The sequence below is a fragment of the Protopterus annectens genome, chromosome 6.part0 (genome assembly GCF_019279795.1).
Source record: "Protopterus annectens isolate FY-2018-M chromosome 6.part0, PAN1.0, whole genome shotgun sequence".
In the NCBI taxonomy this organism is placed as follows: domain Eukaryota; kingdom Metazoa; phylum Chordata; order Ceratodontiformes; family Protopteridae; genus Protopterus; species Protopterus annectens.
The window spans coordinates 1,101,215,956-1,101,239,221 of NC_056737.1; the positions used below are offsets into that span (position 1 = coordinate 1,101,215,956).

The 23,266-nt window shown below is 42.6% G+C and overlaps 1 protein-coding gene across 1 annotated transcript in view; it reads right to left on the bottom strand.

Moving 5' to 3' along the window:
- The window catches only part of PPP4R3A (protein phosphatase 4 regulatory subunit 3A), a 1,651,308-nt gene that overhangs the window by 1,167,230 nt on the left and 460,812 nt on the right, over window positions 1-23,266 (bottom strand). The gene's annotated exons all lie outside the window — the stretch shown is intronic.

Below are 23,266 nucleotides of genomic sequence, written 5' to 3' on the forward strand. Positions count from 1 at the left end.
ATAAAAACACTTCTTTTTTGTCCCTTTTTTACTTACAAAAACAGAATCACGAGCCCAATGTTTTTTTATATCACCTATGACAGTAGAGTCAGCATTTCTTTTTAATGAATTATTCTGATCTGGGCTTACTGTCTGTAAAAGTCTTGCACGGCCCATGAACATGCACTAGTATTCAATAAAAGACAGATGAAAAAGCAAGAAGTCTGTAAAGTGCTCACAGCAAGTGTAAAATGTTGGCGGCAATCTGTCCCCTAGCCTTTCTGCAGGTGTGAAAGTTATCGGTTCTGCTCATTCACTACAGACTGAAAGATGTCACTTTAAAAATCAAGGCAGACAAACGGCTGCTTGTGTTTGGTACTGCACCTTACTTTCAGTCATACGAACAGAAATAACATTTTCATGGCTACAAATAAACGTATTTACCTATCTGTTGGAGCACTGTCCCAGTACGACTCATAACAATTCTCCAGCACCATACAAGTGCTTGAAGACAGCTTATTAACACTGGCAGGACACTGTTCCAGAACGCAAAATGGACGACAGGGACCAGCAATGGAAAAGTACAGTTTTGTACCTACCACAAATGTAGATGTCCGATAGATATGCAACTGCAGTCCTTACATATGGGTTGTCCTGCCTCAGGCAGCCCTTCGGTCGGCCGGATTCCAAAGTCTGGGTCCGGCGTCAGCTGATGTCGCCTCCTCCCCGAAGTCAGAGCGGCTGGGGTATAAAAGCATCAGCCAGCGCCATCTTCTTCAGTGTTTCTTGCCCCAGATGCCAGGTGCCCTCCAAGGAAGGCTAAATTTAGACTGGATAAAAAATTCCAGACATGCACAACAGTAATAAACAGATACACCATAACAGATTTCCCCAGCTAATTTGAAAAGGGAAGTGGACCCAAAAAGGAGAATTTACAGAGGGGTAGGAGGGAGGGAAAACCTGACTGCAGTTGCATATCTATCGGACATCTACATTTATGGTAGGTACAAAACTGTACTATGTCCTTCAAGAATGCAACTGCAGTCCTTACATATGGGTTGAATACTATAGCCAAGCTGGGGGTGGTAGGATCTAAGATAAAGATGGTGTAGCTAAAATGCCCTGCAGGACTGCCGAAGCAAAGCCTGCTCGGGATCTGGAATATAAAGGCAGGTTGTAGTGTTTGGAAAATGAATGCACGGAGCTCCATGTAGCAGCTTCTAGAATGTCCTTTGTAGCCACCCCTCTTAGAAAGGCTGTGGAGGTGGCTATAGCTCTGGTGGAGTGTGGCCTGATATTGGCTGGCACCCCTTTTCCATGGAAAGAGTAACAGAATCTGATGCAGTGTCCAATCCATTTTGAAATTGTTTGTTTGGAAATTGTCTTTCCTTGTACTCCAGCAGCGTAAGCTACAAATAGTTTGTCAGACTTTCTGTTGGCTTTTGTTCTGTCCAAGTAGTAGCGCAATTGTCTGTGTATGTCCAAAGTGTGCAGCAGCTTTTCTCCTTTATTTTGAGGATTGGGAAAGAAGGTAGGCAGGTGAATTGTTTGATTTAGAGACACCCTGGATATCACTTTTGGCATGAATGAAGGATTGGTTCTTAAAGAAACTATGTCCTGATGGAAAATGAGAAATGGAGGTACTGCCATGAGGGCCTGTATCTCCGAGACTCTTCTTGCTGAGGTAATTGCCAACAGGAAAACTGTTTTCCAGGAGAGAAATTGCAATTCTGAAGATGCTGCTGGCTCAAAAGGAGGAAGAGTTCATTTTTCCAACACGAAGTTGAGGTCCCATGCAGGCACTGGTGGTTTCCTGGGAGGTTTGATATTCTTTATCCCTCTTAGAAACTGTCTTAGCAAAGAATGTGAAAACACAGGTGGATCACTGTTGTATTTTGCTGAAATTGCTGAAGCATGTATTTTTATAGAAGAATATGAAAGACCATTATGTACCATTTCTGCCAAGTATTCTAGTATCTGTGGGATGCTCATTACTGATGCATCCTGACCCTTGTTGGCATTCCAGATGCTGAATCTCTTCCATTTGGCTGAGTAAGTCTTTCTGGTGGAAGGTCTGCGTGCTTCTAGTAAGATCTCTTGAACTTTCTTGGAGAGAGAGAGAGAGATATGGGGAGAAGTCATGGTACCCTCCAGGCTGTCAGCTGCAATGTTTGCAGGTTGGGATGAACCGTCCTGTAATTGTGCTGAGTCAGAAGTAGAGGCCATTGAGGCAAAGGCCACGACTTGGTGCGAGTTATGCTCCTTAGTAATGGATACCAGTGCTGTCTTGGCCAGTCTGGAGCTATCAAAATGCCTTTAGGTTGTTCTGCTTTGATCTTCAGTAACACCTTGGTCATTAATGGTAGAGGTGGGAATGCATAGATTGTTAGAGAGTTCCAGCTGAAGGAGAGAGCATCCATTCTCCAGGCTCGAGGATGGTGTGTCCTCGAGCAGAACTTCTTCAGATGATGATTGAGGTGTGAGGCAAAGAGATCTATCAAAAAATACATCCTCCTGCACGTAGGTGTTGCACGGCCCCCAAACGTAAAACAGAAAAGTCAAAAAATGGAGCCAGCAAGAGGCGACTGTAATAAATATATTGAATTTAAAGCATCACAGCAAGTACAAACATACCGGTTTCGGCTGGTATATTACACAGCCTTCATCAGTGTATGAAAAAACAATTATGTTACAAGCTGTTTAAATATACAATCAGAGAATACCATTGGTGGGATACTTATAAATATTCATTAAGCCCTGGGGGAAAAAGACCACCCAGTTTAATTATCCAATTTTTTTCTTTACAATTTAAAATACTGTGCCAACCAGCTTTGTTTCTTCGATCACCTTGTATAACATCAATAATAGTGAACAAAATTTTTTTTTGCAGTTGGATGCGTCAACTGATGTTTGTATAAGGCATTGGACATCTTCTTTTGTTTAATGTTGATATAATGTTCTGAAATACGTAATCTGATGCACCTAGAAGTCTGTCCGATGTAGAATGCACCACAGTTACATGTGGCCAAATAGACGGCCCAATCACTACTACAATTAACAAAAATGTTTAAATCAAAAACCTTGGCACAATTCCTACTGGAAAACTCCTTAGTGGTGCATATATATTTACAATTTACACAATGGCCACAAGGGAAACAACCACGCAAACTATCACCAGAAATATTTGTCTGGATCATATCCCTCAATTTATGATCACTAGTTTTGTAATGGTTGAAATAAGATTTCAAACATTTACCATTCCTATAAGAGAACATACATTTGTCAGGAATAATCTTAGCAATTTCAGGGTTACTCTGTAGGATATTCCAATGTCGCTGCACAATCTTGGATAGACAATTGGTATTTCGTCCATAAGTTGTGGTTAGTCTAAGTGGTTGGGATGGTGTATTAGACTTATCCTTGTACTGGAGCAAATCAATACGTTCCATATTATTGACCTGACCCTTTGCAACTGCAATGGTTCCATCCTTATAGCCCCTTTGTTTAAATCTTTGTGAGAGATCATTTTCGCTAGTACAATAGGTAGATTGTTGTGAACACATACGTTTTGCTCTGATGAACTGGGACTTTGGTATATTCCTGGCTATGTGTGGAGCATGATAACTAGAGGCATGTAACAGAGAATTGTATTATGGGAACTTCCTATATATCCCTGACTCTAATGTTCCATCCGGAAGTTTGTGTATTGACACATCCAAAAATATGATATTATGAGTGTCATGTTGTTCCGTGAAACCTAAACCCCACTCATTATTGTTCAAATACTGAACAAATTCCTGTAAACTAGACTCAGTCCCCCTCCACACCAGCCATATGTCATCGAGGTAACGTCTCCAGATGTCCATGTCCGAAAGGAAAATGTTTCTGGTAGAATCATAAATTAACTTGGTTTCAACATAAGCCATGAAAAGGTCAGCGTATATGGGGGCAAAAGAAGCCCCCATAGCTGTACCTTTGGTTTGCCAGAAACATGCATCCTTATAATAGAAGACATTACAGGTAAGAACATATCTTGTCACGTCCACCAAAAATGAGTTGAATATGGAACCATACAGATTTGTATGATTCAGCCAATATGCCAAAGCCTTAAGACCCGCTTGATGTGGAATATTGGTATATAAAGCACTCACATCAAGCATACACAAGAACCAATCATCTTCCAATTGGGTGTCAGATATAATTTGTAGAAAGTTTGTTGTATCTTTTAGCCTAGAGCGAATGAATGGTAACAGAGGTTTGAGATATTTGGTCAAAAACAGGGATAAGGGTTCCGTCAGATATTTTCTGCCAGATACTATTGGTCTTCCCGGAGGATGTTTAACATCTTTATGAATCTTAGGTAGAAAGTAAATGTATTGAGAACTAAAGTCCTTAATGGTTAATTGATGTAATGTGTCATTAGAAATTACACCCCTATCATAAGCATCCCTAAGGAACCGTTCAATACATTTAGTAAATCTTTTTGTAGGATCCATAACCATGTGTGTATAGTATCTGGCATCAAACAATTGCCTACGAGCTTCCCTGTCGTAATCAATCCAATTTTGTACCACTACAGTACCACCCTTGTCTGCTGTTGTTATGACAATCTGTTTATTTTCCTGAAGTTCCAAAATGGCCTGTTTTTCACTAAAAGTGATATTATTCTGTTTAAATGCCATATCTGAACTAAGGAAATGCATATCCTTAAGAACACTATTTTGGAACTGCTGAACCACAGCATTCATGGGTGGAGAGAAGTTGGATTTATGATATATAAATTTCCCTTCATCAGGGTCATGACCAGAGTCACCAAAAAACATTCTCAAATTAATCAATCTACAAAATTGTGGCAAATCTTGTGCAAATACATCTTCAGAAATGATGGAACCAGGTATAAAATTTAGACCTTTATTCAAAATCTGAACATGGACATCAGACAAAACATGGTCAGACAAATTCAAAATGTTAACAGTACATTGTTTTACGTCCCTAATGCCATCTCCAACAATCCCTGTACGTTGTGAACTTTTCTTATGTTTGCGCCCACCGCGTCTGTATGTGCTCCTAAAAGGGCACCTCCAGAACTTCTTTTGGGGGATGGAGACCCTGTTGCTGCCAGGGATTCATTATCAGTACCCGAGGACGTATCCTCAAAAGATGAAATACCATCCTGGTTGCTTTTCCTCAGTATTGACCTGGGTCTTTTCCTTTTCCTAACAGAAATGGGGAGATTGTTAAATCTCACATGTTTGGACTGGGAAGAAAATGGATTGCCACGAGAATAATCCTCCTGATCCCTAGTAAATTTCTTCATTTTCGAGAACGTAGTTCAGCATCAAACTTTTTTAAATCTTGAGCAACTTTAAGCTTAACCTCAAAAGAGGGCTCTTGTTCATAACATTTAAGTTTGTCCGCCAAGGTCATGATCTCTGCCAACCCATTATCTATGGCTCGATTATGAAATTTATATAATTGTACCACAAAAGACATTGTGGCATCATGTTGTATTTTCGACCATTGTGTGGTCAACTCATTATCTGCATTATTAACGTGTGGGATAGTACGTATCCTTAACCCCCTTGGGGTAATATTCGCGGCCTGATAGGCCTTGAAAAGTTTACTATGCCGCAAGTTGGCACGTAATGCCCTTAATTGCCTATTCAGGTCTTCAATAAGTTTCTGACTTGATGTATCAAAATTACTGTTCTCTACCAAATCGGCATTCCCATTGGTGTGAGAGTTTGGACCAAAGGCCCCAAGATCTTCCCTATCAGCCACCAGTCCTGAGATAAGATTGGATAAGTCCATATTGAATAAAACTAGGAAGAGCTAAATAACTAAGATTACAACTGTCAATAATGGTCAAAAAAACTTTTTTACCACGACAGCTGGTCTAAAGGTTGTTGTCAAGGACAATAACAGCTGACAAAGTGATAATGTTCACAATGACAAGAAACTGCGTCCATATAATGACCAATTACCAAATCGTCTACACAAATGATTATACCAAAAAATTCTTTATAATAAGGGGGCAGCAGAGAATCAAAAACAAAACGCACAAAGAAATGCCTATATAAAAGTTTGATGCTGAACCACCATGAAGACCAGAAGACTCATCATAATTGTTATATTAGATATTGTGACTCAGGAATGAACAAACAATACCCTGGTTCCTACTACAATATATAAATGATGTTAACCGAAGACCAATTGTAAAGACCACATAAATATGTCATTATAATAATTATCATAAACTATAATGGAATATTATGATCAGAGATCTATGTCCGGCCTCCCCCATGCATGAGTTATTTGTGAAAAAATGTCTGGATGCAACATCCATTCGTGCGGGTCCAAGATGTTTCTGCTCAGACTGTCCGCTAGAACATTGTCCTTGCCTGGAACAAACTGGGATTGCAACTGTATGTTCAGTTTCAGGGACTTTTCCCAAAGAGTCATTGTTAGCCTGCAGAGGGGGTACGAATGAGTGCCTCCCTGTTTGTTTATGTACCACATAACAGTGGTGTTGTCTGTCTTTATTAGAAGTTGACCTTGCTGAAGAAATTTTCCGAAGGCCTCGATAGCATGAATCACTGCCAACATCTCTTTTTGATTGATGTGTAGATGCACTTCCTGGGGTGCCCACTGCCCTTGAATGCATCTGCCCTCCATGTGCGCCCCCCATCCATGATCTGAGGCGTCTGTTGTAATGGTTTGGCTTGTTTGAGGTTTGTTGAAAGACATGCCTTTGTTTAGCTGGCTTGCTTGTGCCCACCACAAAAATTCCTTTTGTAGACATGGAATGAGTGGAATAATTGCTTCTAAGTTGTGGCTGTGCTGAGACCATAAACTCTTTAGGTACCATTGTAGTTTTCTCATATGTAGTCTTGCCAGTGGAATCAGAAGGATGCAAAATGCCATGAAGCCCAGGGCCTGCAGGATTTGCCTTGCAGTCATCTGGGTGTACTTTGCTAGGCTTTTGAAGTAATCTGGTAATTGTTCTTGTTTTTCTTCTGTGAGGAAAGCCATTTGTGAGTTTGTGTCCAGTTTGGCTCCTAGAAAAATTATTTGTTGGGATGGCAGTAGTCTTGATTTTTGAATGCTGACTGTGTATCCCAAAACCTGTAGTAAGCGAATGACATAGTTCAAGTTTCTTATCAAGGCTTGCTTGCTGTCCGCTTGTATAAGGCAGTCGTCCAGGTAAGGGTATATTTGTATCCCCTGGAATCTGCAGTGTGCAATTACTGATGCCAGGCATTTCGTGAATACTCTGGGCGCAGTAGATAAGCCAAAAGGCAATGCTGAGAATTGATAATGCTCTGACCCTGCAAGAAATCTGAGGTATCTTCTGCAACTGTGTCTGATTGGGACATGCAGGTATGCCTCCTTGAGGTCCAGAGTAACCAGCCAAGACCCCTTGCCCAGCATGGGAAGAAGTTGCTGTAACATCAGCATTTTGAATTTTGGCACAATGAGAAAAGTGTTTAGGGCGGACAAGTCCAGTATAGGTCTCCATTGTTTTTCTTTTCTTGGAACAAGGAACAGTCTTGAATAAAATCCCTGGCCTTGTTCCTGAGGAGGAACCTTTTCTATTGCTTTGATTTTTAGCAACTTTGAAACTTGTGTGAGTGCCTCTGCCCTTTGATTTTGTGGCAGGTTTGGCATGCCCTTGTTTTGTTGGTAAGGTATGGAAGTGGAACCTGTAACCTTTGTCTATTATGTCCAGAATCCATTTGTCCTTTGTTAAAACGTGCCAATTTTTTGAAAATAAGGATAATTTTCCGCTTAAAGGTGCTTCTCTTTGAGCCTTGGTCGGTGGTGTCAAAGTCAAGTCATTGTGATTGTCCCTGTGGAGCAGAAGATGCCCCTGCGCCACCTCTCTGATTAGTCGGTTGCCATTGGCTTGGGCTTCGGTTTCAGGAGGAAAAACAACAACCGGCACCGAGGAAGCCTTCGGGGCTGAAATGAGCGGTAAAGCGGTGTCGTCGGTCTGGAGCGGTTGAATTACCGCCTCCGAAGAGACCGATGCACTCGCGGTAGGTTTTGGCGTGGTGTCGGTGGAAGTCGCAGGCCAAGAATGTCGGTCCCAGTCCTTCCGTTTTTTGGAAATGTGTTGTCGGTGTTTCCGACGGCATGATATAGGAGTAATTTTCCCCAAAAAAGTCTTCAGCAAATACTGCCCGGCACCTGAGTGTGCGCTTATTGAAGCAAGCACAGGCAGCACAGGCGAGGCGTGGTCTGGGCCAAGGCAGGGAAGGCAGTAAGAATGGAAGTCCTTATGAGGTATTTGCTTACCACAAGACAAACAGTTATTAACTTTTGCAGTTTTATCTGACATCGGCTGAGGCAAGAAAAGGTTCTAGCGGGTACTTAGCTTTTTGATGACTTCGGTAACTGAAAACACAGGAGCTGGCCGACCGGCACTTGCGAACTGCTTCTGCTTCGGGCACTGCGCGGCAAGAAAGACTGAAGAAGATGGCGCCAGCTGATGCTTTTATACCCCAGCCACTCTGACGTCGGGGAGGAGGCGACATCAGCTGACGCCGGACCCAGACTTTGGAATCCGGCCGACCGAAGGGCTGCCTGAGGAAGGACAACTCATATGTAAGGACTGCAGTTGCATTCTTGAAGGACATCTACAAACTTCCATTTTCTATCCTGTGCCATGCTGGCTGAAAAAAAAAAATTGCTTTTTCAGCAACAATAAACTCTGAATAGGGAAAAAGGACTTTCACAATCTGCGGCAGAGTCATGCAAAATGGTGAAGTTCCTGGGCATTAAATATCTGGGAAATACAAAGAGAAGCCAACTCCAAGATAAGGCTACCTACACTGGAGGATGAATTTTCCCTTTAGTATGTAAAATAATGACAACTTGGATACATCTAATAAGTGCAACATTCTTATTTTTGCTCACACATGAACTGCGGTGGTGGTGCTGTGGTGGCGTTGTCACCTCACAGTAAGACGTTGTCCTGTTCGATTCTCAGCTAGAGCGTCTTCTGTGTGTAGACATGCGTTAATGGGTGTACCTTCGTTGAAGGTTGTGCGTCAGGGGCTGGCAACTCGGCACGTAAAAATCTACTGCCAATCATTAGCGGACCGGAGATCCGCTGTGGCGACCCCTAACCGGGAAAAGCCGAAAGACCCAACAACAACGTGGCTTTAAACATTGACGGCATCCGAGGGAAAAAGGCAGCTCTGTGATATGATTAACTACTTTGGGGGGGTAGAGTTTCTAACTACTGAAACTGTTGATCAGTAATTAACACCGTTGCAATATGCTTTTATTTTCAATCAAATGCTGAATTAAACATAGCACAGTGATAACCTACAACAGACCAGCTGAACAGGATCAAAGCCAACCAACACAAGTGGATGTCATGCTGTAGAGAGAAAGACATTCTTATACATCAAACACAGCTGGAGAACAAAAATGGACAATATCTGAAGTACCGAAGCAGTAACTGACAACTGAAATTGAAAATTGACAGTGTAAAGACACACTGTTTCGAAAAACTACAGGTAAACATCCCAGATGCTGATAATACAGAACTTTTAGCATCACATCTATATTACAACATCGAAGCTTTAGTTGATCAAATAACTAAAGCTTAATCTTGTAATATCGACAGCTAAAATTGTCGAACAGCTGATTCAACCAAGGGAAACACTTCCCTAGTCGAATCAAAAAAGTGGGGCTTAGCCCATCACCCCAATGTGGGCTGTACCTCACCCCCTACCTAAATATATCAACTCCGAAACCACTCCAAATTGGAAAAAAGGGCATACTCCACAGAATGGCCAAGGGAAGTGTTACCCTGGGTTAAAAATCGGCCATTTGACAATTTATAGTTTCGATATTACAAGTTCGAGCTTTACTTACTCAAGTAAAGCTTGGATCTTGTAATACAGAACCTAAAAATCAATAACAGCAAACATATTGTCTTACTAGCTGTATACATACCATCAAACAACAACCCCTTCACAACAGAAAACCTTCTCTCATGGGTCTCAGCCACATTTAGCCAAGAAACGGTACTAGTTGGTGATTTCAATACCGATTGGCAAACCTACTCATCAGATAACCCCCCAAATCATATCAACCTACATAGTTTCACCCAACTGATTCACTCACCCACTAAAAATGACAAAACCAACAACAAACCATTCTCAACTGGACCCTGACTAACAAACCCCTCTCTAATCTACCTTTTAGGCTGACAGCCTAAGTGACCACCTACTAACCTTCTAAGACACCGTAGCTCACCCACAAAACGACAAACATATAAACAAATACGTAATACAAAAAATTTCTCCATAGACACCCTTAAACAAATACTACTAATCTGTAATTGGTACCCATTAAAATACCTCCCACTAGATGCAGCAGTCGATTAGTTCAGTAACATATTTCTTGATGTTCTAAACACACTTGCCCCCATAAGACACAACACAAACAGCTGCCCATGGCTCCTTAAAGAAATCGGTTACTAAAACAAAGAGAAACTCTGGTATCAACATATAACCAACAAATCAAAACCTTCCCTAGACACCTACCGCCACCTAAGAAATGCCTGCAAAAAGCAAATCAGAGCAGATACACTGTACTATACAAACGTTCAGTCCAAGCATCAAAACAACCCACAAAAAGTTTGGGCCTTCATTAATCAGGCCACACCCCCACCCATCCTCGAATGTCAAAAAAACAGAAGAAAGCCATAGCATTCGACTTTAACCCATTTTTCATAAACTCCATCCTCTCACTCACAAAAAAATTAAAATAGCCTGCAACAAATCACCCTCTCTACTATCACCGATTCACTTACCTCTCTCTCAAACCTGTCCAAACAAGTACAATAAAGAAATTACTAAGCCAACTGACACCAACAACCCTTGCCGCTGACTTACTACCTCAAATTAGCAACCAATGTTATCTGCTACCCAGTTTCAATACTGATCAATAGATCTGTCACCAAACAGTATGTACCTAAAATCTGTAAAATCTCCTACGTAATCTCACTCCACAAAGGAGGCACCTCACTAGAACTAACTATAGGCCAATATCTATACTATCCCCTCTTTCTAAAATCTTAGAAACATGCGTCCACTCTCAACTGATGCAACACCTACTTTCTAATAAGCTCCTTTCTCGTGCACAACATGGATTTTGACCAGGCCACAGTACCACCAACATCATCAGCCCCACACACACACACACACATGTAGTAGGGAAAAAAAGCCACAGTACCACCACAGCACTGCTCAAATTTCCCAGTACTGTCAAATAACTGAAGAACAATGGCCAAATGGTTGCCTTAACATTTCTCGACATGTCAAAGGCATTTTGACACAGTGTCCCATGAACAACTCCCACATGAGCTTGCATAACTTGACATACCTAGACACACTCTTATTTGGTTCCAAAATTACCTGTCTGACCGCTATCAGTCAAATGGCATGACGACCCTGTCCTCCCCACTTCCCATTATAGTAGATGTTCAAGACTCTATTCTTGGGCCTCTGTTCTTTAGTTCTAACCAATACCACCCTACTGGGGGCCCCATTTTCTTTTTTTTCCAGGGGTAGGGATAGATTTGAATTCCCTGAAGTCTGCAATGAGCGATTACTGATGCCAGGCATTTCGTGAACACTTTGGGCGCAGTAGATAAGCCAAAGGGCAATGCTGAGAATTGATAATGCTCTGATCCTGCAAGAAATCTGAGATATCTTCTGCAAATTGGTCTTATGGGGACGTGCAGGTATGCCTCCTTGAGATCTAGAGTTACCAGCTAAGACTCCTTGCCCATCATGGGAAGAAGCTGCTGTAGGGTCAGCATTTTGAATTTTGGAACAATGAGGAATGTGTTTAAAGCGGACAGGTCTAGAATAGGCCTCCATTTGTTTTCCTTTCTTGGTACCAGGAAGAGCCTGGAGTAAAATCCCTTCCCTTGCTCCATAGATGGTACCTTTTCCACAGCTCTCATTCTTAATAATTGAGATATTTGTTTTAGAGCTTCTGTCCTTTGAGAAGGTGGTAGGTTTGGCATTCCTCTCTTTCCTGGTAGTGTATGGAAATGGAACCTGTAACCTTTGTCTATAGTCTGCAAAATCCATTTTTCTCTTGTAATGCAGTGCCAGTTTCTTGAAAATAATGTTAGCTTTCCGCCTAAGGGTGCTTCTAGTTGTTCCCTGGTAGGCGGTGCCACCGCCAAGTCACTGTGATTGAGTTGTTGTAGTGGTGGTGGCTGTATCCGTGCCACTGGCGGCCCCTGTAGGCACCCCTGGATTGGTTTCTGCCTCTAGAGCGCCTATTCCTGCCTCTTTGTGCCTTAGAGGAGTCCGGAAAGGACCAATTCTTGGAGGGCCAGTTCCTGCTAAACCTTGGAGGTTGAACTTGTAAGAAATCTTTCACTGTTTGCACAGATTTTGCTTTCTCTTCCATCTTTTTTAGTACCTGTTGTGCGGGGGCACCAAATAAATTGACCTTGTCCATAGGTGCATCCAAAAGCTTAGATTTGACATGGTCTGGTAATGCCTGTTCTTTCAACCATGCATGTCTCCTGATAACTGTGCCAGTCATGGCTGATCTAAAGGAAGCCTCCAGTGCATCATAGCCACATTTTAAAGAATGGTTACTAACCTGCTGTATGTTATGTAACATTTCTTGAACATACTTTTTATCTAAAGATTCTTCAGAGGACAGCTTTTTAGTCAACTGGTCAAGCATAAACTCTTGATATTGAATCATATGAAACTGGCAGTTCAAAGCTCTGACAAAGTAGCAGAGGTGTAAACTTTTTTACCCCATCTCTCTAAGGACCTGGATTCCCTTTCAGAGGGGAGGGGGTTTTTAGAAGAAGTAGCTGCTACAGCTTTAGGGCCCTGGGAGATAGTCTCTGGATCTGCAAAAGGAGCCTTATATAAGTGGTGATGAGTGTCCGGGACCCTGTAGTACCTATCGGGCTTAGCAGGAGCCGGAGGTAAAGTATCAGGAGCAGAGCAAGCATCATTAAATGCATCATCAACAACAGATAGAACTGGAGGTATAGCTAAAGGCCTATGCTGTGGCAAATGTAGAAAGGTCCTAAGCCTTTTTCTAGAGTCTGAGAAGTCTTGGCCCTGCCACTGAAATTGTTCCCTCATAGCATGCAAGGTTTCCCCAAAGGAAAATTCCTCAGGAGGAGAGGCTGAAGGGATGGACTCCTCAGCATCAGAGTCTTCATAAGGAGAATAAGAAGCCTCAGGAGGGTCTGTATGTTCTGAGTCATCAGAGGAATCATCTGTGGCTACTGGCTCAGGGGGCTCTGCTCTAGGCCTCTTTTCTGGAGGAGGGAGAGAGGCCCTGTCTGGATGAGGCTGGGCTCCACGAATTAAAGAGATGAGATCCTCTGCCAAAGAAAGCATATGGGAGCTGGTGCTGGGCCTGTGAGAGGAGGGCTTGGCAGGCACAGGTTTTGATGCTTTGGCTGCTTTAGCCCTGGCAAAGGCCTTAATAGACATAGCTGGAGGAGGCCTAGCAGCTCCACGTGCAGGGGTAGAAATTCTAGGGGAATGGTGTCTGATAAATCCTGCGAAATCGCAACAGTAGGTTGGATTTCAGAAGCCGTTTCTACCAGGTTGGAAGAGGCCTCGGTAGAAAGCAAGTTATCGGCTGAAGAAAGAACCGCTTGCTCGGTTTCGGCCGAAACCGAGACACTCGTGGTTTGCTTAACCGTGGTTTCGGCCGAAACCGCGGACCCGTGTCGGTCCTTTCTTTGCGTTTTTGGTTATTTGCGTGGTCGGAGGATCCGACGGCATAATGTAGGCAAAATCGAGCCGAAAATCTGTTCAGCAAAGTCCGGCGGCGTCAAGCGTCCGTCGGTTAAAAGAAGCACAGGCTAGACAAGGTGCTACGCCGTGGTCTGGGCCTAAACAATGTATGCAATAGGGTGGAAATCTTTATGAGGTATTTGTTTCCCACAAGATAAACAGTTATTAACTTTCTCTGACATCGGCTGAGGCAAGAAAGAGTCCCAACGGGTACTTAGCTTTATAGAAGTCTTCGAAGTAGTATTCGGTAGTAGTAATCTCTGGATCTGACCGACCGGCACTTGCGAACAGCTTCTGCTTCGGGCGCCACGCGGCAAGAAAGACTGGGGAAAATGGCGTCGGCTGATGCCTTTATACCCGAATGACTGCCGCAATGACGTCGGGTAAAGTGCGACACCAGCCGAAGCCAGACCCAGACTTTGGAATCCGGCCGACCGAAGGGCTGCCTGATGACAGGACAACCCCATTTGTAAAGACTGCAGATGCATCCTTGAAGGACACCGTGCCAATTTTTTGAAAATAAGGATAATTTTCCGCCTAAAGGTGCTTCTCTGAGCCTTGGTCGGTGGTGTCAAAGTCAAGTCATTGCGATTGTCCCTGTGGAGCAGAAGATGCCCCTGCGCCACCTCTCTGATTAGTCGGTTGCCATTGGCTTGGGCTTCGGTTTCAGGAGGAAAAACAACAACCGGCACCGAGGAAGCCTTCGGGGCCGAAATGAGCGGTAAAGCGGTGTCGTCGGTCTGGAGCGGTTGAATTACCGCCTCCGAAGAGACCGATGCACTCGCGGTAGGTTTTGGCGTGGTGTCGGTGGAAGTCGCGGGCCAAGAATGTCGGTCCCGGTCCTTCCGTTTTTTGGAAATGTGTTGTCGGTGTTTCCGACGGCATGATATAGGAGTAATTTTCCCCAAAAAAGTCTTCAGCAAATTCTGCCCGGCACCTGAGTGTGCGCTTATTGAAGCAAGCACAGGCAGCACAGGCCGAGACGTCGTGGTCTGGGCCAAGGCAGGGAAGGCAGTAAGAATGGAAGTCCTTATGAGGTATTTGCTTACCACAAGACAAACAGTTATTAACTTTTGCAGTTTTATCTGACATCGGCTGAGGCAAGAAAAGGTTCCCCAACGGGGTACTTAGCTTTTTGATGACTTCGGTAACTGAAAACACAGGAACTGGCCGACCGGCACTTGCGAACTGCTTCTGCTTCGGGCACCGCGCGGCAAGAAAGACTGAAGAAGATGGCGCCGGCTGATGCTTTTATACCCCAGCCGCTCTGACGTCGGGGAGGAGGCGACATCAGCTGACGCCGGACCCAGACTTTGGAATCCGGCCGACCGAAGGGCTGCCTGAGGAAGGACAACTCATATGTAAGGACTGCAGTTGCATTTTTGAAGGACATCTACAAACTTCCATTTTCTATCCTGTGCCATGCTGGCTGAAAAAAAAATTGCTTTTTCAGCAACAATAAACTCTGAATAGGGTAAAAGGACTTTCACAATCTGCGGCAGAGTCATGCAAAATGGTGAAGTTCCTGGGCATTAAATATCTGGGAAATACAAAGAGAAGCCAACTCCAAGATAAGGCTACCTACACTGGAGGATGAATTTTCCCTTTAGTATGTAAAATAATGACAACTTGGATACATCTAATAAGTGCAACATTCTTATTTTTGCTCACACATGAACTGCGGTGGTGGTGCTGTGGTGGCGTTGTCACCTCACAGTAAGACGTTGTCCTGTTCGATTCTCAGCTAGAGCGTCTTCTGTGTGTAGACATGCGTGAATGGGCGTACCTTCGTTGAAGGTTGTGCGTCAGGGGCTGGCAACTCGGCACGTAAAAATCTACTGCCAATCATTAGCGGACCGGAGATCCGCTGTGGCGACCCCTAACCGGGAAAAGCCGAAAGACCCAACAACAACGTGGCTTTAAACATTGATGGCATCCGAGGGAAAAAGGCAGCTCTGTGATATGATCAACTACTTTGGGGGGTAGAGTTTCTAACTACTGAAACTGTTGATCAGTAATTAACACCATTGCAATATGCTTTTATTTTCAATCAAATGCTGAATTAAACATAGCACAGTGATAACCTACAACAGACCAGCTGAACAGGATCAAAGCCAACCAACACAAGTGGATGTCATGCTGTAGAGAGAAAGACATTCTTATACATCAAACACAGCTGGAGAACAAAAATGGACAATATCTGAAGTACCGAAGCAGTAACTGACAACTGAAATTGAAAATTGACAGTGTAAAGACACACTGTTTCGAAAAACTACAGGTAAACATCCCAGATGCTGATAATACAGAACTTTTAGCATCACGTCTATATTACAACATCGAAGCTTTAGTTGATCAAATAACTAAAGCTTGATCTTGTAATATCGACAGCTAAAATTGTCGAACAGCTGATTCAACCAAGGGAAACACTTCCCTAGTCGAATCAAAAAAAAAAGTGGGGGGCTTCGCCCATCACACCCCCCCCCGATGTGGGGGGCTGTGCCCCTCACCCCCCTACCTAAATATATCAACTCCGAAACCACTCCAAATTGGAAAAAAGGGCATACTCCACAGAATGGCCAAGGGAAGTGTTACCCTGGGTTAAAAATCGGCCATTTGACAATTTATAGTTTCGATATTACAAGTTCGAGCTTTACTTACTCAAGTAAAGCTTGGATCTTGTAATACAGAACCTAAAAATCAATAACAGCAAACATATTGTCTTACTAGCTGTACACATACCATCAAATAACAACCCCTTCACAACAGAAAACCTTCTCTCATGGGTCTCAGCCACATTTAGCCAAGAAACGGTACTAGTTGGTGATTTCAATACCGATTGGCAAACCTACTCATCAGATAACCCCCCAAATCATATCAACCTACATAGTTTCACCCAACTGATTCACTCACCCACTAAAAATGACAAACCAACAACAAACCATTCTCAACTGGACCCTGACTAACAAGCCCCTCTCTAATCTACCTTTTAGGCTGACAGCCTAAGTGACCACCTACTAACCTTCTTTCTAAGACACCGTAGCTCACCCACAAAACGACAAACATATAAACAAATACGTAATACAAAAAATTTCTCCATAGACACCCTTAAACAAATACGACTAATCTGTAATTGGCACCCATTAAAATACCTCCCACTAGATGCAGCAGTCGATTAGTTCAGTAACATATTTCTTGATGTTCTAAACACACTTGCCCCCATAAGACACAACACAAACAGCTGCCCATGGCTCCTTAAAGAAATCGGTTACTAAAACAAAGAGAAACTCTGGTATCAACATATAACCAACAAATCAAAACCTTCCCTAGACACCTACCGCCACCTAAGAAATGTCTGCAAAAGCAAGAGCGGATACACTGTACTATACAAACGTTCAGTCCAAGCATCAAAACAACCCACAAAAAGTTTGGGCCTTCATCAATCAGCATATCCATCCAGGCCACACCCCCACCCATCCTCGAATGTCAAAAAAACAGAAGAAAGCCATAGCATTCGACTTTAACCCATTTTTCATAAACTCCATCCTCTCACTCACAAAAAAATTAAAATAGCCTGCAACAAATCACCCTCTCTACTATCACCGATTCACTTACCTCTCTCTCAAACCTGTCCAAACAAGTACAATAAAGAAATTACTAAGCCAACTGACACCAACAACCCTTGCCGCTGACAAGCTGCTGACTTACTACCTCAAATTAGCAACCAATGTTATCTGCTACCCAGTTTCAATACTGATCAATAGATCTGTCACCAAACCGTATGTACCTAAAATCACCAAACAGTATGTACCTAAAATCTGTAAAATCTCCTACGTAATCTCACTCCACAAAGGAGGCACCTCACTAGAACTAATAGGCCAATATCTATACTATCCCCTCTTTCTAAAATCTTAGAAACATGCGTCCACTCTCAACTGATGCAACACCTACTTTCTAATAAGCTCCTTTCTCGTGCACAACATGGATTTTGACCAGGCCACAGTACCACCACATCATCAGCTCCCCCCCCCCCACACACACACACATGTAGTAGGGAAAAAAAGCCACAGTACCACCACAGCACTGCTCAAATTTCCCAGTACTGTCAAATAACTGAAGAACAATGGCCAAATGGTTGCCTTAACATTTCTCGACATGTCAAAGGCATTTTGACACAGTGTCCCATGAACAACTCCCACATGAGCTTGCATAACTTGACATACCTAGACACACTCTTATTTGGTTCCAAAATTACCTGTCTGACCGCTATCAGTCAAATGGCATGACGACCTGTCCTCCCCACTTCCCATTATAGTAGATGTTCAAGACTCTATTCTTGGGCCTCTGTTCTTTAGTTCTAACCAATAACCAACACAAATCTACTAACCTTGTTTCCATCATACAATATGCAGAGGACTCCACTATCATCTGCTCCACACCCACCCTAAAACAACTAAAAGACAATACTCAAAATCTTTTACTGCCATTGAGTCTTAGAAAAATACCAGCTCATCCTTAATCCCAGAAAGCCAAACTAATGCTGTTCCCTAACCAATGCCATATAAACTCCCCCAACCATGACTTTACAATCACCTCATCCATTCACACTCTAATTAAACCCACCTCAGAAACCAAGCTACTAGGTATCACTCTACATGGTAAGTTAATTTGACAAACATATCTCACGCCATCAAAAAGGCCCACATTAAATTAAGTTCCCTTTACAGAATAAAACCTTTCTTAAACTCTTCCAGATAAGCTATTGCCAGGACCTACCTACTTATCCACGTAACTCTACTCTTCCCCTGTACTTACTAACCTGAAAAAATATCAGACTTAAGCAAACTTGAATCATGCCACCATAGGACAGCCAGATTTGCTGCTAAACTGCCCCACAGAATCCATCATTGTTTTGCTCTGAAACAACTCAAATGGCTAGAGTTGCCCGACCTACTAACCCTAAACCACCTGACTATACTCATCCCACAGTTTACCTACCCGATAAAAGTCCATCCCCTCCAGGACCTAGTACAAACCCACCTCAAACGCAGGACTCTAATCCTCAAAAAAATTACTACTCAGTTACAAAATCCCACAACAGCTTTGGAGATTCAACTACATAACTAAATCATGGAACTCCACCCCCCTAGAACATACTAAACACCGTAAACCTAATGCACTTCAAAAAAACTGCTAAAGTTGCACTAAATGACAACTGGTTATGTTCTTGCTCCTCCCCAGGCTGAACCCATTTTTCCCTCCTCACCCTCCCTCTTCCTATTCTCCACTTTCACTATATCTCTATGCTTACTACTTACTCCCATCCTCCCTCGCTCCCCCATTCTCCATTTTCACTATATCTCTGTGCTTACTGATTACCTTACTTACTCCCATCCTCACCCTCGCTCCCCCATTCTCCATTTTCACTATATCTCTGTGCTTACTGATTACCTTACTTACTCCCATCCTCACACTCTCTCTCTCCCTACTCTCCACTTTCAATACATCTCTATTTGATTACTGATCCCATGTGACTATAACAACATTAAGCATAACAATTTACAGTACCAAACAGGTATATCTGAGACACTACTCCACTGAATGATTTCTTGACACTCAGTGTAACTGTCAAAATATGTGTTACTAAGTGATCCTGTTAGCTTTATTACTAACAAACTGCAATAATATATTATATAACTTATTACTATCATTTCTCTGTTTCTCTATTGTTTAAAATACTGACTATTATGTGGAGCTTTTCTAGCCAGGCCTCCGCTGAAAATGGGCAAATTTGCCCAGCCGGACTTCCCCAGTAAACAAATGTTAAATAAATAAATAAAATAAACAAACTGTTGTCAATGTACTGTTCCAGGTCCCTAAAAAGACAGGCACGGCAAAGGACGCCTTCTGCCTAAACTGGACAACTTTATTTCTCTCTGCTTTCCCCCTCATACCCTCACTCCACAGAGTGCTACAAAAACTGAGGGAGGATAGATGCAACAAAGACCCTGAATGCCCCAATCTAGACTAGGCAGCACAGATTCTCCCAGCTTATTTACACAGTAAGGAAAATTATTTTGTGGCTGCTTCAGTACATTAATCTCCTGACACAATGCAAGGGGGCCAATGCATCTCCGGCACAGAGTCATGATTAGCACCAGTCTGAAAACTCTGGATACAGTAGCTAAACCAAAGGGCAAAGAAGCAAACTAGCAGTGATGGCCCCAGTACAAACCTCAGTCTGTCTCCTCTAAAGATGTGGATATGAAAGGTAGCGATCTTTGTGATCCAGTGTCACCTCAGGGGCATGAATAATTAACATCTTCAATTTTGGAATATCTGAGAATTTTAGTGTTGAAAGGTCCAGAATGAGTCTCCATGACCTATCCTTTCTTCGAATAAGGAACAGCCTTATGGCTGTTTGGGACTACATCGCACCTAAGTCTGGTGGGAAGAGACTAAATGTACCTGTTTTTTTGCTATGCATGAGTCCACTCTTTCTTGGTTTGCAAGTGATGTCTGTACCCACTCTGGGGATAATCTAGACTGACTGCTCTGAATATCTGCTTAATTCTAGTTAAAGGACAACAGAAGCCCCTCCCAATAATTGGGCAGTATGGGATGCTAAGCAAATCACTAAACCAGAGAGAGCTCCCAGGACTCCCATGAAAAGGGAACCTTGACTCCCGTGAGCACACCTGATTAACAAACAAAAGTCTCCTTATAACAGACTTTCCTGTAGCAACACTGGATTCTGCACATACATCATCATGTCCTTATTTTAGAACGTGCCATGTTTCCCAGATGAAGAACAGTCTGGGATTGGTAAGCTACTTGTCTTCATAGTCTCATGCTACACAACACCCATAAGTGTCCTGGAGTTGCCTGATGATAAACTGTGGGATGCTGAAGTACATATTATTTTGACAAACAGATCCAGCAATTTGCTTTCCTAGTCATTGGGAAGAGTACCCTTCCTTGAAGCCAGTCACTTACCTCGGCAGTTTACAGGGACATTATATCTGGATCTGCATTAGGGGTCTTAAACAAAAGCCTGTGAAGTCCCTGAGCCCTACGGAATCTGTCAGGCTTCTTAAGAGTGAGGGCTGAATATCTGGCTCAAATGACTGTTTGGAAAAGATCCAAAAGAGACAGTCTAACTGAAAGGAGAGTCTTTAGCTTTGAAGGCCATAGACACACAAGGTCTCCACTAGGTCTTCTGGGAATCTGAGCCATTAAAACTGCTACTTTATGACCAGAGGATCTCCAAATGACAGCTCTTATGGCCTAGTGTGTCATCACTGTGTGCCAAATACCACAGGTAAGGAAAGCTGGGACCTACAGTTAAGTTCCTTTTCGACATTAGAATCAGTGGAGTCTCAACTGTTCACTGGGGGTGCTACTCTCTTCCTTGTAAGTGTGCGGGAGGGTGGATCTAAAGAAGGCTGCTCTGAGTCTGGCTTCATGATAGATAGAAACTGAAAGAATCCCTGTGATGCTAAATCCCTGTCTTAGGAAGAGTCTAACTGGGACTACTGAGAAAAGACCCACTGTGAAGCAACTGTCTGTTTAGAAGGGACTCTGTAATCTTAGTCCACAACCAAGACTTTGGAATCCCAATGGGGGAGCGGGGTTCCCTCAAATCAGACTTAAGGCTGCAAATGTCATAACTGTGTAGACAATGAATTTCCCTGTTAGATAATTAGATGTTCAGAGTAATACATCAGAAAGACGGCACTTAACAAGAAAGGAAATGGCCAGGTCTTTAGTCCAATGGGATGTGCTAAGGGCCACATGTAATAGCTTCCTACACAGAACTATTACTCATACCTCAAGGCATCCAATGAATTTTCATTCTCCCTGAGACACGCTTCTCCCTTTCAGGGTGAAAGTCTTCACCACACAGCTATGGATCTGCAAACATGGTGAAAAACTTAAGTAACGCTGCAAAAATCTCTGCTTGGCCTGTAATGCCTGAAAGGCTTCCTATCTTCTGTTGATGACCTTTGAGTGAAACCTCTCTAACAAGCAGTGTAGTTAACATTACTGCACTCTGGGATAAGGCAAATTATGCACTGAACATACAAATTAATCTGGGAAATTTGTGGTTAAAGGAACAATGGTTAACTTTTTCAAGCATAGACATATCCCAAACCTCTATGTATGACGAGTGTTCCTGAAAGTCTGCTCTACACAATCACTAATACAAATTAGTGTGTCTGTGTGTATGTACACAATACACACACAAATATATATTTAAAAGCATTTATTCCTAAATAACTCATGTAAACTGTCACTTTTAATCAAATCAGTTTGTAAATGACAAGTGATGTCAAGTTGTCTGAATAACAGAACTGTTTTACATGAAAGAAACAGATTGCAAATGATGAAACAATGCAAATGGTGTTCATGATGTCCGTGTAATGGAACTTTTCTCCCTGGGCCTCCCCTGAAAAAGGGAACTGGTCAGTCACACTTTCCTGGTAAACAAATGCCAATAAATAAACACACACACACCTTATACCTCCCAACACCCTCCAATCCAAGACCACAAAAGGAGGAGATCCTACATCCCCACTGTCTAAAGATATTGAACCAAAGCCAGCACCTTATGTTTGGTGAAACGTGTGTGTACGCACAATAGGTACACACAAATTATACATGCAAGAAAAACTGCGTCACTAACAAAGTACACTTCTCTATGCTGTTAGGCCACAGGCCTGAAATGATGCAAAATATGATGTGCTAACTTGGAAGCAGCATTCAATGCACAATAAATTGCTAAAAGGATAGTGTTCGTGGATGCTGCCTATATACCTAGTGCATGGAAATGCTTGAAGTAAGATGTCAGCTCAAACACAGAGGAAGGTCTCTTGGCTCTGAAAAGTCACACTGAACATTTTACTCAGCCTATAGCAAAGATCCATAAGTTACGGTTGCAAGTGACCCCATTATGAACACTGTCAACTATGCGCATATTTACAGATGGTGCAGCACTGCTAGCTTACTTTAAGAAATCAGTGGTTAATGATGACAAAGGCCATCATTAACCACAGCACAGAGACGTGTAATTAGGTGAATGAACCATGAGTGAAAAGAAACCAGAAACAAAGGAGGTATTACAGTGCTCATTCTTAAATCATTACCTAGATACAACTGTGGTGCAACAGCTTAAGAACTACTAGAACAGAGGTGAAGAACAGCAACACTACCAAACAGCTTCATCAAAAAATAGCCAGAAGGTGAGATTCTCGTACAACAGACAAAACATTTCACATCACCTCTGCATGAACAGTCACTGACCATCAGTAATACCAGGCACTTTATCAAGGTCTTCAACAATCAAAGCCTCACGACAAACTCGGAAGCTATGTCCTGTATTCTTCACATGCCCAGGTTTCTCTAAGGCTACTATTTATTCATAATAATGTTAGAGAGGTAGGAAACAAAATGCTTATTAGCTGGTGCCCACAGTA